Source organism: Phyllobates terribilis, unplaced genomic scaffold (assembly GCF_046119375.1).
Source record: "Phyllobates terribilis strain yellow unplaced genomic scaffold, ASM4611937v1 Scaffold_3__8_contigs__length_932513732, whole genome shotgun sequence".
In the NCBI taxonomy this organism is placed as follows: domain Eukaryota; kingdom Metazoa; phylum Chordata; class Amphibia; order Anura; family Dendrobatidae; genus Phyllobates; species Phyllobates terribilis.
Genome location: NW_027362763.1, coordinates 887,972,809 through 887,988,857, shown reverse-complemented (window position 1 = coordinate 887,988,857; position 16,049 = coordinate 887,972,809). Strand labels below are relative to the sequence as shown.

Below are 16,049 nucleotides of genomic sequence, written 5' to 3'. Positions count from 1 at the left end.
TCCCGTGGCTCAGGGTGGTCAGACCAATGTTGTGGCAGTTTATTTATCAGTGCTTTAAATGTCTGACTACGTCACCCGTGGATTGCGGTCAGGGATAATGACCCAACAGTGGTACTGGTTAGGAATGGGCCTGGGTGGCTGAGAGCATTCGGGCGAGCCCCACTGGTCAGGGTGAGTGTGTAGGCCTACCGTTCTCTCTCTATGCTCTTTCTGACTATCACCCTCTTCGTGGTGTAATAACCCACATCCCTGAGCTGGCCGTTTACTTCTCGCCTGTATGGCTTGAAACTCGGGCCTTGGGTACCTTTTGCTTTCTCCTTGCTGTACTGGTCCCTCAGTGTGGCGGAGCCACCAGGCTTCTTAGGCCAAGGGACCTGAAATCCCTCGTGGGTTGGTTCTCTGCTGCTGGGCTTATAACCCTGACAGCCTCGGACCCCAATGTCCGGTTAGATTGGTTTTCTGCCAGGACCAGCTCTCGTCGCTTCTGTCCCTGGCCTGCAGTTTCTCCTCTGCCTCAAGGAGTCCTCAGCTGCTGCTGACCTGTCCCTTCCTCTGAGAACCCTTCTGCTCACTTCAAAAGTGGGTTCTGGTCTCCCTAACCCTGCCCCAGTTCCAGCTTTTATAGGGGCAGCCTGCTCCCCCTACTGGCCTGGGATAGGAGGTGCTGCATGCTAATGGTCCCTAACCAGGGGATCTCCCTCCTGCTCTCAGACACAGCCTTTAATATTTGTGGCATCCAGGCAGGGGGTGACACACTTCTATGGGAGTAGTGGTGTAATAATAATAATCTTTATTTTTATATAGCGCTAACATATTCCGCAGCGCTTTACATACTCACAATCTAGATTCCCTATCAGTATGCATTTGGAGTGTGGGAGGAAACCGGAGAACCCAGAGGAAACCCACGCAAACACGGGAAGAACATACAAACTCTTTGCAGATGTTGTCCTTGGTGGGATTTGAACCCAGGACCCCAGCGCTGCAAGGCTGCAGTGCTAACCACTGAGCCACCATGCCGTGTAATGTGTGACACTGCTACATCCACTTCTATGGGAGCAGTGGTGTAATGTGTGACACTGATACATCCACTTCTATGGGAGCAGTGGTGTAATGTGTGACACTGATACATCCACTTCTATGGGAGCAGTGGTGTAATGTGTGACACCGCTCGGTCCACTTCTATGGAAGCAGTAGTGTAATTGGTAACCTCGCTCTGTCTACTTCTATGGTAGTAGTAATACAGTGGATGGAGCGGGGTCATGCATTACACCACTGCTCCCATTGAAGAAGACTGAGCAGGGTCACATCTTACATACATTAGATACTGCATATATAATCGCATCATGTGTTATACACTCCGCTGAGCCCAATATCTAATCCCATCATGTGATACACTACACTTAGCCCTGTATCTAATCCCAGCGTGTGTTACGCTAGGCGTATCTACTTGTGCACGTGATACACTCCATGTATCTGTCCCCAGCTTATAATACAGCGAGCAGCACCAACTAACAGAATTGGTGCTGCCGGCCGTCTTCGGTGACACTGTCTACTTGTCAGTATTCCTGGCAGTCACCAACAAAATGGAGCCACACTGTGATCCTAAACGTCATCCTTTCTTATCTTTTTACAAACACCCAGACTCTGTACAAGTCACTAGTACGGCCACATGTAAAATACTGTGTACAATTTTGCTAATTTCTGTATAAGAAGGACACAGCTGAACTAGAGTGAGTGCAGAGAAGAGCAACCAAGGTTAGTAAAGAAATGGGTGGACTGCAATATCAAGTCAGGTTATCAAACTTTGGATTATTCAGTTTGGAAAAATTACAGTTTAGATCTGATCTAATTACATTGTTCAAATATATGAATGTACAGAACATAAATCTTTGTGATAATACTTTTTGTAACCTAAGCCTACTATGATTAAAGGGGTTTTCCCATGAACCAAAGTTCATTTTAATCAATAGATCTTTGAATAATAATAAGTTTTACAATTGGATGTGTTTAAATAAAATATAATCTTATAAATGTGGTATGTGGTATGATCAGACCATGTTCCTGTACGGTCAGATACAGCCATTACACAGTACATAGCAGGGACACATTTATAAGATTATCTCAGCACAGGAACATTTTATTTAAATACATCCAATTATGGAAGGTATTATTATTCCAAGATCTATTGATTAAAATGAACTTTTGTTCATGGGAAAACCCCTTTAAGGGGGCATCCTCTACATCTACAGCAAAGGAGTTTAATCATAAGAGATGGTGATTCTTTACTGTATAAGAAGTCAGATTATGGAACTTTCGTTATGGTTGATATACTAACAAATTCAAGGACAGTATGGATGTCTTGAAAATATATTACGGGTTGAGAGGAGTAAACCGATTTGCAGAAAGGTAGTCATAGCCTAGACATGTCTGTAGTCCATGGTAGCTGTAGGAGAGCCCTGTGAACCAATTCCTACCTGATGGGCTCCTCATGCCTCTTCTGAATAGTAGGTACGACATGACGTCATGCGTGTGTCACGCAATAACGCTGTGCTTACAAATCAGAAGTGGCGCTGGGGATTCTGGAAGGTTAAAGGTGGTTCGCAAGGCTCCTGTCTGGTAGCCACAGTCTACTCATGTGGATGCTGGACTATGGTCCTATGAATCGATTCCCTCCTCATTTTTAATTACAGGTAGTAGATTCTGTGAATGAAATCTTGATCCAGGGATCTAGTTGACTGCCATATGTGAAGTCGAGAAGATATTTTTCACCTTTTATGGTGCAATTATCTTTGCTACTGAGCACACTCCGAACACCCTGACACGCTCCATGATGGATATATCCGAAAATGGGGTGTTAATAGTTTAAACAGGCAATTTATGCTGGAAAAAAACTCCAATTCAATTCAACCAAGAAGAGTAGGCCAAAATTCCCCCACTGCAATGAAACAGGTCGATCATCACAAGTTATCACAAATGTTTTATTGCAGTGGTAGCTGCCAAGGAGGGCACAACAATTTATTAGGTTTAGGTGGGGGGGTGGATTTCTTATTAACATGGGTGATATAGATTTTTAATTAATCATTTTCTTCAATAAATGGAATGATCATTGAAAAGTTACATTTTGTGTTTTCAGTTTTTTCATGTTGTATTTATTTTATACTAAACTTAGTTCGATGATCTAAAACAGTAAAAAGAAGCAAATTAGTAGAAATAGAAAAATAGGGAGAGGAACAAGTAGTAGAAATAGAAAAATAGGGAGAGGAACAAGTAGTAGAAATAGAAAAATAGGGAGAGGAACAAGTAGTAGAAATAGAAAAATAGGGAGAGGGACAATTACATTTTCAAAGCACTAGTTCATTACAAGTGCCTCCTTTCTGCAAAAATCAGTGCAAGACAACCAGCTGATGACTACATTTTTTCGGACTAAAGAGGCTCATTGTGGGCAGGTCAATCGTCTAAACAACCATTGCTCAGCTCCACAAAGAATGAGGTGTCTGGACAATGCAGAAAGGAGGCACAAATCTGAAATGGACTATTATTCACACACCTGTCTAAATAATTAACAAACCATTGTCAACAATGCACAAATGATAGTAATGGAGAAATGGAAATATAATGTGTTTTGTGCCGATTTTAGTCACATTTTTTATGCCATTTTTTATTTAATTAAGTATTATGATGCCTCAAAGATTAGGGCAAATATTCCCACTAATGACCCGATTCATCAAGACCAACATTGTTCACACAGGTCTTGATGAGGGGGCAAGCTGGAGTTAGAGGCACCTGATTCATAAAGAGGTGCACACCTCTTAATGAATTAAGCACTAATGCCTGATGAAGAGATCTAAGTTGTCCCGAAAGCTTGACTTGTAACATCACTTATTTTATTTTTGTTAGCCATTAAAAGGTAACATAACTGCAAGATTATATTTTTTTTTCTCCCACTGAGAACAATTTATCTTGTTAAGTCACTGTATTACCTGTACACAGGTACACTATACACAATATACAAAGTATAAAGTCACTGGTGATCACTTTATTACATGTACACTGTATACAGAGCTCCTGAGTATAATGTCACAAGTGGTAATATTAGTGTTATTAGTATTGGGGTTTATATTAATCAGTATAGTGTTATTCGGTCACTATGTGGAGGTAATATATGGTCTTGTCATGATGTGGCGGTATATCTCCCTTGTATGTGGTATTATTCAGTCACTATTTGGTAATCATATGTGGTCTGCTCATGGTGTGGCAGTATTTCTCCCTTGCAGGTGATATTATTCGGTCACTATGTGGTGATCAAATGTGATCTTCTCATGGTGTGGTGGTATTTGTCCCTTGTATGTTGTTGTTGACACAAGGGGGTTAAGAGTTAAGACTGAATATGGAGTGTAATTTACCAATTTACATCACAATATATAGACTTCAAAGTCCTGTCAAAGTAAAATATATATATTATAGAAAATCAATTAGTTTCTTTTAATAGATTACCTAATCAGTGTGAATCAATATAGAGATGATGGAATAATCTATGTGTATGTATGTATGCAAATGTGTATATGCACATTGATTATGTTAATAGTTAATGAATATATAACTAACAGCTTCTGTTCTAATTTGTAGACACGAACAACTAAATGATTTCCTGGGAATGACGTATGCATGTGCACGGCTGATAACAGAGAGATTCATGTCGAGTTGGCAAAGATGGCGCTGAAAGACAAACTCACTCCTCCAATCGGAATTCCTAAGGCGTTACTAAGGTCAAAAGATACATGGATGAACAAATTACAGCGTGCCGAGTTATCAGAAAAGAGCAATAAATTTTACTAATACCACCTAGAAGGAGAATGCTATTTAACCCCATGTCTATGTGACGCCCTGCGGCTGCAGGCTGTCACAGAACTTCTAGGTGTTGCACAGATGGATTCTCCCCAGTGGCCTCAATACATGCAGACACCTCCACCCAAGTCCACTAGATGGAGCCCTGTCAGGTATATATATACTGGGGGGTGGAGTTCAGGAAGTCAGTCAGTGGGAAGCAGTGAGTGTGACACGATGCTGCAGCACCAGACAAGCTGAAGTCTGTGTGGCTGAAAGCCAGGCTAGGCCCAAGCTGCGGGCTAGTCTGGCCAGTGAGAGCCTAGAGTGGGCTAGAAGGCAAGAAGGAAGAGAACAGCCATGAGGGACAGAGGAATCACAGAGGGTTCGTCCCCTGTTGCAAGCCGGGCACCGGGCCCGAGCCTATTGGGATCTCTATGCCCAGTAGGGAATCCGGCATACTGAGGAGGATTTCATATCCCTCAGTCCACCCGTGAATAGCGCACACTCAGAGGACTAGGTACCACGAAGGCCCCAGCCTCCAGGGATCGTGGTAACCAGTGGGAAAGCCCTCGCCGCCAAGCAAGACGGGTGAGAGAAACATCAAGGGAGCTAGACCCTGTTCCAGGCAGGTCAGAAGCTCCAGGTAGAGAGACAGGAAGATACAGGAAGGAGGCCTTACACCCGCTCACTGGTGAGTAAGACCAGAAGTGCACATCACCTACAAGTGCCCCGGACCGTACCTGACTACCATCTGCAGTAAAGGTACTGAAACTAGCCCCGGTGTGTGTGTCTGTTCTTCCTCTGACCCGGCTGGGTCCCATCTCTCCTGCACCACCATCCATTACACCCCACGCTGCCCTGGAACTAGCTCTACCTGTGGAGAGCCACGCCATCCCTGTTGCCATAACACCAGCTCCAGAGGACTGCTCCGCAGCGGCGGCTCCCCTTAGCCGCATTCCACAGGTGGCGTCACGAACACTATTCCAAAAACCCCATATAAATAGAAATTCCCCCTTTTTACTGGTCGCCCTGGGTCGCGGACCGGGCCGGCTACCGTGATGTCCCCCAGCAACCAGGGGCCCGGCTGCCGGGTACCCCACGGCCCTGGAGGTGCGTCATCTACATAATAAAGTATGCCATTTGTGTGGTTCAGTCTCTGAGTGAAGTTTATCAACCAGATTAGCAGATTTGGTTAATTAGCTTCTCTGCATCCACTCGGAGAGCAGTTACCTAGTGTATCTTAAATTGGTGAAACCTTTACAGTCCCATGTGGCCACAGAAAAAAGAACACAAAACTATTGAAAAACATCATAAAATAGCTCTGTGTGAATCCAACCAAAAATGTATTTATTTCTAAAGGTTCAAAGTATTATTTAATTGTATCTCACATAAAATTAAATTATACAAATATTCAGTGAGTCGCAGGTGCTGCTTGCAAGATGTTCCATCCCCTCTTTTGCCACAAGCAAAAAATCTGTTATTTTTATAAAGATTCCTAGCATTTTGTAATAATAAAATTAAAAAGATGATACATTTTTAATGCTAAACTCAGTACTGCCCTGCACAGCCACCTCCGCCATCCAATTGTATAATATAAAAGCAATGTACATTTCAGGCATAAAGATGTAACACATGACTAATCTATATTTGTGACTGCCCAACAGCAATTATGTGTTACTGTTTTGGTACAGGATACATTGCCCGCTTAACATGTACCTATAATGTTGTGCATGCCATCTGTTTTCTTCCAGATATACCCAGTGTGCTGCCACTGGCATTGTGTCAATCTGTGTTAGCCAATTGCTTAAGTTAAGAAGCATCTGACAATACTGTTACTGCTGTTTTGAAAATCTTGTTGTTACAGACGGCGACATTGGCATAATGTTGCTTGGTAGAAAATAAGCCATTCCTGTACATATAAGACCACCAGACATGATATGCTGTATATACAGTCTTTTTGAATTGGAAACAGATTTAAATGGATTTACCTACATATAACCATATGTTAGAGCAGGAAATGCCATAAACTGTACTAGATTGCAACGGTCAACCTCGTGGCAAAGACTTGTAGATCTTAAAGAGGACCAATCAATTATGGCAAGGCTGTATGACATAAAAGGAGAGCAAAGTACATAACCTTTCTCAAATTTAGTGATAATAGCTCTGACCTTTTAAGAAGGAGGCTGAAGTTGGGCTCTCTGCTGTCTCACTAGCTGACAGACAGCTAAGTGAGACTTCCTGCTTGCCAAATGGCTGATACCACTGTGTGAGGGGAGACTAGGAATATCTAGCAAGTAAACATATGGGTATTGTGATCTTCATACACAGGGGAAGGGATACTATTTTCATATAAAGGGGAGGTGCTGTTATTTTTTATACACAGGGGAGGCGCTGTTACCTTCATAATGCATGAAGTTAGGTAAGCAAGATATAAGATAGATTCCTGTGTCTTATAGAGAAGAAGGCTAGGAACAACAACTGCAATCATGTCACAGCTTCTCTTCTCCTTAGTCTGATAGTGAGAAACTCAGATTAACTTTTCTTAATGCCTTCTTTTGCTGCATTACACACAGACACATTTTATTACAAGGGGCATCATGGCTTCTAAATAACATTTATCAAATTTGTGCTCTTTCTGATAAAAGTAAAGTCTGTCACTTTAAGGCTACATTCACACATCTGTATGATTGTTACCATCCGAGAGAAACAGACCAATATTTTTTTTTTCAGGTTTCATTCAAGTAGCATCATAGTCCTTCTGACATCCTAACTGCTTCCGAGTGTAACAATGTGTTACCCCAGTTGGCCTCCATATCCATAATATAATTAGGCCTCCATTGGCATTCCCTGTCCTGCATCTGGTGGGTTATGTGTGTCTTCGCTCCTCTCTTCAGGGGGCCTCCCTGATACACAACATTGCAGACTGGCCAGAGGCAAGAATTCAGGGACCTTCTATGACTCTTTGAATTGAATGTACCAGGCATTTCAGGGGGTGGGGTGTGAGTAACTCTACCCAACCAGGGGCTGATCCCAAGAAGAAGGTAGAAAAAGGAAGACACATGTTTGGGGGTCTTTGTTGGTGCTATGTTTTGGAAGGATTAGGATCTGCTGCTGAGGCCAGATCCTGGTGCCACTTGGACATTTAGAGACTGGTGATCATCTGCCATGTACTGTTGTCACCCACTTTGGATACTCTGCTGGATAAGAGTAGCTATTCAAAGGACAAGTGTTGTATTTTCCTTGGCGTTTGATTACCGGGTGGCGCTCCAGGATTTGTTCCTTTTGTTGTGGCCACTTAGAAGACTCTACGGAATCATATCTATGTTCAATGGAATAGACTCCCAGTCTCAAAGGTTTTTTGGATTGGTCTGCTGCCCCGGCATGCTCTGTCACACACCCCAATCACACCAAGTTGGATGTTTGCTTTTTTAATGAATTTGGTAAACTGAACTTTTTTTTTTATCCACTGACTCTTAACAATGTGTCAGTTAAAATTGGATTAAACTCTGAACACTGAAGTAAATGTATGTCTTCAGCATTTAATTCGATTTACATAAATCCCCACAGACTTTAATGCCGAGTCTGATCCACAAGAACGGATGAGAATAGGACAAGCTCTGAGTCTCGCAGATAAAAGACATGGATCCGTTTTAGGCCTCATTCACAAGTCCATTTTGGATTAGTGTGTCATCCGTGTGTCCATTTTTACCATCAGTACGGACAGCACACAGATGGCACACAGATGCCATCCATGTGCTGTACGTGTTTTTGATGGACCCATAGACTTACGGTATATTGGCCCTTGTCATTCATACTGCCGGAAAAAAATGTACAGTCTGTGTGTCTTGCACGGACAGATGGTCCATGAAAAACAAATATGTGAATAGCAGCATAGATTATAATGGGTATGTGCTGTATCCATGAAAAAAACGGATATAACACGTACATGCATCACAAACGTGTGGGTGAAGACTTAAACTGATGTGTGTTTGGATCAATGAAATTCTATGGATCAATGTGAAATCTGAGAAAAACAGGACAGCACACAGATGTGTCACATGGATATGTGAATGCAGTCGTAAGGTGCATTCACATTGTTTTAAGGGACATGCTCGGTGGCCCCGTCGGGGCATACGTCAGAACCCCCTGCAAAACGGGATTCGGACGTATGCGGCGACGGTGTCATAGACTGTAATGGAGCCGGCAGAGCAATCATGATCTCTAAATGTGCACAATTTTTGGGAGTATACGCCTACTGAAGGCAGACATTCAGATGCAGTCTACTACGTCTGACTGTTCGCCTCCAGTAGGCGTAAACTCCCGAAAATGATGCACGTCAGAGAACACAATCACTCTGCAGACACCATTATAGTCTATGGCCTTGTCGCCGCATATATCGAAATCCCGTTTTGCGGGAGGTTCAGACGTTTTCCCTGACGGGGCCACCGAGCTTATCCCTAAACGCGGTAGCCGGGCCGGTCGGTGCTGGGGGATGTCACAGTGGCGGTGACCCGGTCCGTGACCCAGGGCGGTCAATAAAAAGGGGATTTTGGAAAAGGGGGATAACATTTTTATAGTTTAATGTTCATGATGCCACCTGTGGTATGGGGCTATATGGGGCCACCGCTGCGGTGCAGATCCTCTGGAGCTGATGGTGACGCAGCAGAGTTGGTTCAGCTCTCCACAGGTAGAGCTAAGCTCCAGGGCAGGATAGTGATGTTATGAGGTAGATGTTGCAGGTGCTGTGTAGTGCAGGGCTGGTGATGGCGCAGCAATTATTCAAGGACACAGTGGGGTGCAGTCTTCAAGATTGTACTCACAGTTGTTGAACTCCAGGCTACCAGTACCAGGGTAACCTCCCACGTCGTCCTGTGTTCACCAAGAAAGGGGTTCAGCAATCCCTCAGGTATTTCAGGAGTACATAACGGGATCCCATTCTGTGTGCCTTCCTCGGTCGTCTTCCTGCGCTGGCTCTCACCCTCCTGCCCTTCGCCTCACAACCAGTGTCCCAAGCCGGTAACCTCGGATTTCGGCGTGCAACCTGCAGTCCCCTGAATCCTATGTGGCTACCTTTTTAGCGATGTAGTTGCGGTTGTGAACAGCTGCACCCTGAAAGTACAGAAGCCTCCGGTTTCTAGCTGAGACTTGTAGTTCTCCACTAGTTAGGGGCCGGTCCCCTTTGCGGCCTGATCCCTCCACGTTCCTGCAGATTCAGGCGCACGGGTAGCATCCGCACTTCCCGTGCCCCTGGGATCCCCTCTGTTCCTCTTGGAGCCTTCCTTCTGCTCCCATCCTCTCTCAGTCTGTCCTCCTGGGCCTCTCAGACTAGGCCTGTTCCTCTCAGCAGAGTTCCTACAGAGCTCCTCCTCCCACTCCTTCTCCTCTGTCTGACTGGTTCTCTCTCCTGCTTCTAGATGGTTCCCTGCTTTCTTATACTCCCACTGAAGTGCTCCCCTAAACTACTTCCTCCACCCACACCCACTACATGGTCCTACCCTCCAGCTAGGGACTAGGGACTGTGCTCTCCCTTAGGAGCAATCTCGCCCTTCCCTCTGAAGTGGAGTGTAATGGATGCAAGTGTGTGGGTCCCAGGCAGTACTCCATCCTTACCTGAGAGTGGGATACCACACCTCTGGGTGAGATGCAGTACCTCTGTGGCGACTGAACCCGCAGGGGCGACACAAAAGCACCCTAAGGCTATGTGCACACGAAGCGATTTTAATGCGTTTTGCAGCGTATTTTTGCTGCAAAAACGCATTCAAATTGCTTGTAATATGTCTGCCATTTACTGCAATGCAAATCCGCATGGGCAGTGCACATCATGCAGGAATTTCCACTGCGAATTCGCATTGCGGTAAAACCAGCACCAAGACCAATTCTAGTGCGATTTTGCTGCGAAATCGCCGTCATTGACTTGCATTGGATCGCATAAGATCCGCATGACTACATGTAGTCATTCGGATCTTATGCGATTAATGCGCGGATGGTAACCAGGTCTGGAGAAGAGTAGACTCTCATCCGACCCAGGTACCGTGGTACCAGTAAGTAAAAAAAGAATTAAAATAAAAAATAACCTTATACTCACCTTCTGATGACCCCCGCTCTGCTCCCGGCATCGCTGCTGGCTCCGTGGCGGGTACCGGTAATGTAAAATGACGTCAACGGTCATGTAACAGGTCACGCGACCGCTGACGTTGGCAGTCGCATGACCTGTCACATGACCGCTGACGTCATGGAAGGTCCTTTTACATTACCGATACCCGCCACAGAGCCAGCAGCAACACCGGGAGCAGTGCGGGGGCCATCAGAAGGTGAGTATAAGGTTATTTTTTATTTTTTACATTCTAATTCTTTTTTTTTAACATTATGTTGGTCACATAATATAAATCCATGCCGGTTGCATGGATTTATATTGTGTGACCAACTTTCAAGCACTTTTCCAAGTGATGCTAAAATCGCTTGGAAAGACACTTGACAAACAGCCAGGGAGAAGCAGAAACGCTCAGGAAAAATATGGAGTGTTTCTGCATTGTGGGCACATTAGATTGAAAGAAGTCATTTGAATTGCTAGTGACAAATATTTGACAAAAGTGTTTCATCTACTGTCATCACTTTTGTTATTTTCATACCCAATAGGTCTCCTTTAGGCTGAGTTCACACGATGCGTTTTTAATGCGTTTCCGCGGCGTTTTTGCAGTTGCGGAAACGCATTAAAAACGCATGGTAGAGGGGCAGCAATGTTCCCCAATTGAAATCCGCATGTGCTGTGCCCATGATGCGGATTTTTCCGCAGCGCAAAAGCTGCGCTCAAAAATACGCAGCATGTCAATTAATTTTGCGTAAACGCGGCGTTTTCGCCGCCATTGACTTGCACTAGAACGCGCCAATTCCGCAAGACTGCATTTGTACTTGCGCTATTGGCGCGTTCTAATGTGCGGATGGTACCCGGGTGTAGAGGAGAGGAGAGTCTCATCCACACCCAGGTACCATTAAAAAAGCTGTAAAAAAAGAATAAATTAAAAAATAAATGTATACTTACCTTCTGTCGGCCCGCGCAGCGCTCCTGCTTGGTTCCCGGCACTTTGCAGTGAGTTGAAGGACCTGCGCTGAGGTCACAGTCATGTGACGGGTCAAGTGACGCTGACGTCAGCAGGTCTTTCAATTCAAAGTTGCCGGCGAGGGAGAACGGATTGAGCAGGACAGCGCGGGCCATCAGAGGGTAAAGTATACATTTATTTTTTATTTTTAACCATTCTCTCGGGTCACACTATATAAATCCATGCTGTTTGCATGGATTTATACAGTGTGACCTAGTTGTCAAGCACTTTCCAAGTGATGCTATCGCCTGGAAAGCGCTTGTCAATCTGCATGCGGAAACGCATGTGGATCCGCATGTATTCTGCAGGAAAAACGCATGCACAATCTGCATGCGTTTTTTCTGCCAGGGAGATGCAGAAATGATGCAGAAATTTTCTGCCTCATTTCTGCATCGTGTGCACATACCCTCAAGTTGAAGATGTTCTCTTCCTGGTATAAACACAGACCTTGGAAAATTGAAAATGGACTGTGTCAGGAACACTGCCCACTCTCTGTACATGTGACTAGGTTGTGACTGCAAAGAGGGACTCCGCTTCTTACACACATTCGTCCTCTCACCTATTGCAATAGGCTGACAATGAGCTAAGCGTGCCCCACAGTCAGTTCGCACATCCACACCGCACTTCTTGCTGTCACCACTCGCTGTTTTGTTAGGCCAGAATTTATACTTTCTTACTGGAGGATATTCACACAGCTGTAATCCTTGTACAGCAGAGTCGTTCTCCATCACCAGGGTCACTGGGTAAGTCTCTAACTCCTGTAGAGTGTAAGCTCTTATGATCAGTAGGCTCCTCTCTCTCTCTCTTCTGTAGAGTGTAAGCTCTTATGATTACAGGAGAGAGAGATGACTCTGCTGATCATAAGAGCTTACACTCTACAGGAGAGAGAAGGGACCCCACTGATTGTAAGACCTTATGCTCTATAGGAGAAGAACCCACTCATCAAAAGAACTTACAAAACTACAAAATGTAGAGAGAGGACCCTGATGATCAGGAGAGCTTACACTCTAAAGCAGTGAGAGAGAGGAGACTCCACTGATTGTAAGACCTTATGCTCTATAGCAGAGGACACCACTAATCATAAGAGCTTACAAAACCACAAAAGGTAGCGAGAGAGGACCCTGACTGATCATAAGACCTTACACTCTACAGGAGAGAGTGGAGACCCTGCTGATCATAAGAGCGTACACTCTACAAGAGAGAGAGATGGGACCCTGCTGATCATAAGAGCTTACATTCTACAAGAGAGAGAGATGGGACCCTGCTGATCATAAGAGCTTACATTCTACAGGAGAGAGAGAGAGGACCCTGCTGATCATAAGAGCCTACACTCTACAAGAGAGGGATAGAGGACCCTGCTGATTGTAAGAGCTTACACTCTACAGGAGAGAGAGATGACCCTTCTGGAGTGTAAGCTCTTATGATCAGCAGGGTCCCCTCTCTCTCTCCTGTAGAGTGTAAGCTCTTATGATAAGCAGGGTCCCCTCTCTCTCTCCTGTAGAGTGTAAGCTCTTATGATCAGCAGGGTCCTCTCACTTTCTCTTGTAGAGTGTAAGCTCTTATGATCAGCAGGGTCCTCTCTCTTCCTGTAGAGTATAAGCTCTTATGATCAGCAGGGTCCCATCTCTCTCTTGTAGAATGTAAGCTCTTATGATCAGCAGGGTCATCTCTCTTTCTCTCCTGTAGAGTGTAAGCTCTTATGATCATCAGGGTCCTCTCTCTAGCTTTTGTAGTTTTTAATCATAAGTTCTTATGATTAGTGGGTTTTTCTCCTATAGAGCATAAGGTCTTACGATCAGTCAGTGGGGTCCCTTCTCTCTCCTGTAGAGTGTAAGCTCTTATGGTCAGTGGGGTCCTCTCTCTTCTGTAGTGTTTAAGCTCTTATGGTCACTGGGGTTCTCTCTTGCGCTCTCTCTTTCTCTCCTATAGAGTTTAAGCTCTTATGATGAGCAGAGTCCTCTATCTCTCTTTCTCCTAAAGTGTGTAAGCTCTTATGGTCAGTGGTATCTCCTCTCTCTCTTTGTCTCCTACAGAGTGTAAGCTCTTATGGTAAGTGAGGTCCTCTAACTCTTCTGTAGTGTCTATCTCTTCTCTCCCGCACATGTATTATCAAAGCAATTACAAGCTTTCCAGTATTGAGATTAGTACAAATTTATTCACCGTGAATTGACCTCTGTGAAAATTTGGCGCAGCATGCAAATTCGAATTTCAAAAGATCTTCTAACCTCTAATGCCAACCAACAAGAGCTCCTGTGCAAATAATTGAAACAGTGGAGATAGCACAGGACCATTCTTTGCCAATTAATATACTTTACAAACCTGTGCTCTTGTGATACTACAGTAGACCTGTTTAAGATCCACATAGCTAATTAGGTAGATTACATGTATTGTGGACATGATGAAAATTTGAGTTCATAAGGTTTCATGCAGTAATAAGTTTGTCCAAATACTGTATAAAGTCCAAAAAGTATACACATCTCTTATTTATGAAACCGTTGCAAAACTATTTTTTTTTTAGTAAAACATGTTTTGAAACAAAGCAGCTTTATTTAAGAGCTTGGATAAAATGATCCTATCTCTGAAAATCAAGCTATAGCAATTTATCAGGCTTTTACTCCAAGTAAACAAGTCCAAAACACCGACCTGTGCAGCTGCCTCATTATAGCTGTCATTTCCTTACCCAAACAGCTTTAAATAAAGCGCAGCTGCTGGTTGGGTTTTCAAAAAAGGAAAAGTGTCCTTTAGCAGAATAATATGGCATTGCTGATAAATTTACTGCTGGAAATGTAATATCATGTCACAAAATGCTACAAGAGCAACAGCGCAATTTCATTTAAAGTACAAATAACTATACATAATCTCTGTTCCAGATGGGAAGTAAGCCTCATGTCATAACAGCACATTTATTTATCACTACAAACATTGCAATTAGTAAAACCCAACAGAGTAAATTAAATACATACTTGTCATATGGTTCATAATATTTATATGGAATTAATAAGAACAGCTGTTGGGTAAGCCAAATGTAGCACCACAATATGGGGCTGAGTACCAGTAGATGACGTATATCTTTGGTTAGCAAATTCCATAGATTTTTTTTCAAAGCACTGACAGCACTGTGAGATGAAATCTTGAAGTGTTTGTAATGATACATAACATTATTTATAATTATAAATACTTGCAGATCTCATTTCACAGTGCTGTTAGCTCTCACCCTACTCCCACACTGACTGCTGTGATATGAGATCTAGAAGTATTTGTAATGATACATAACCCAGCTCTTCTCTATCTCTAAACAGTAGCTGCAGAGATCAGTGAGAAGAGGAAGGCTTTTTCTTTTTATCGCCTGCGTGTTGCTGCCTGCTTATGATTCGTCAATCTCATGCAGAGGAAGAAGTACACACCCCTAGAAACAAATTTCTGGTAATGCAAAGTTACCAGAACTATAACATAAATGATAACCTAAACTTTATAAGCGAAAATCTCCACAATGGAGGGAAGAAATTAAAAAATAAAAGCTACGTTTTATGCAGCTCTGCAGCCACTATTATATGATGTGGCCAATTCATTAAAGGGATTACTCCAGAAAATTGGAGTAAATACTTTGAAAAGTCATAAAGTTTTAGTGCAACACAGGGTTGCGCACAACTTTTGCGAATTTTACCGTTTGCTTGCCAGATTTGTTCAGCTCTACAAAAATGGATGGAAGTGGGCCTGCAAGAGGGCCGGATGGGATGTGGTGATGATCCACCTGATCCATTTAGAGATATTCATCTCTTAATGAATCAGGGGCCTCTGACTCCACCACACTCCTTCATCAAAACTGGTGTGAACAAAGCTGGTATCGACAAATCGGGGTCCATATGTGTGGAAGGATACATGATGACTTTTGTATGTTAAGACTGCATCTCGCAATTAAGCCAATTTTTTCATTCTCCCTAAGCCAAGTTTCTGATGCAAAAAAGTCACAATTAATGGTGCACACTAAAGTTACGCAATAATTTGCAAATATTTTTACGTTTAAATGCCACTCAGTTTGGGTGACAAGCGGCCCATTTAAATATACTATAATTGAAGCCAGATTTCATTATTTGGCGTATCCACAGAAAGAGATGTCCCTTATTT

The 16,049-nt window shown here is 43.5% G+C and overlaps 1 protein-coding gene across 1 annotated transcript in view; it reads right to left on the bottom strand.

Annotated features, from left to right (window-relative positions):
• ADGB (androglobin) overlaps positions 1–16,049 on the bottom strand; it is a 443,164-nt gene that overhangs the window by 290,415 nt on the left and 136,700 nt on the right. The window lies entirely within an intron of this gene.